A 341-nucleotide genomic window follows, 5' to 3' on the forward strand; every position below is an offset into this window, starting at 1 on the left:
TTTCTTTAAGAATAAAAAAAAAATGATAACAGATTTGGATAATAAAATAACACTGTTTAGGCGGCTACTACAAAAATTAACACGCTCGTTCAAGGTCATATTTTTACAACTATGAAGATACTAGTTTGACTTTAAATAGTACAATACCATATTACTTGTGAAATTTTTCACCACTTTGATAAAAAAAAATTAAGGGCCAAGTACTCGGTCGTGCTTTACATAGTTGCTTTTTCAATTTCCCTTGCCTACCCTCTTAAAACAGATTTGACTTAAAAACCAATTTTTAACACCCTCACAAAAATAATAGTGTTCGTAAAATGAAACATTTAATAAAGCATAGA

Source organism: Lepeophtheirus salmonis, chromosome Z (genome assembly GCF_016086655.4).
Source record: "Lepeophtheirus salmonis chromosome Z, UVic_Lsal_1.4, whole genome shotgun sequence".
Taxonomy (NCBI): Eukaryota; Metazoa; Arthropoda; class Copepoda; order Siphonostomatoida; family Caligidae; genus Lepeophtheirus; species Lepeophtheirus salmonis.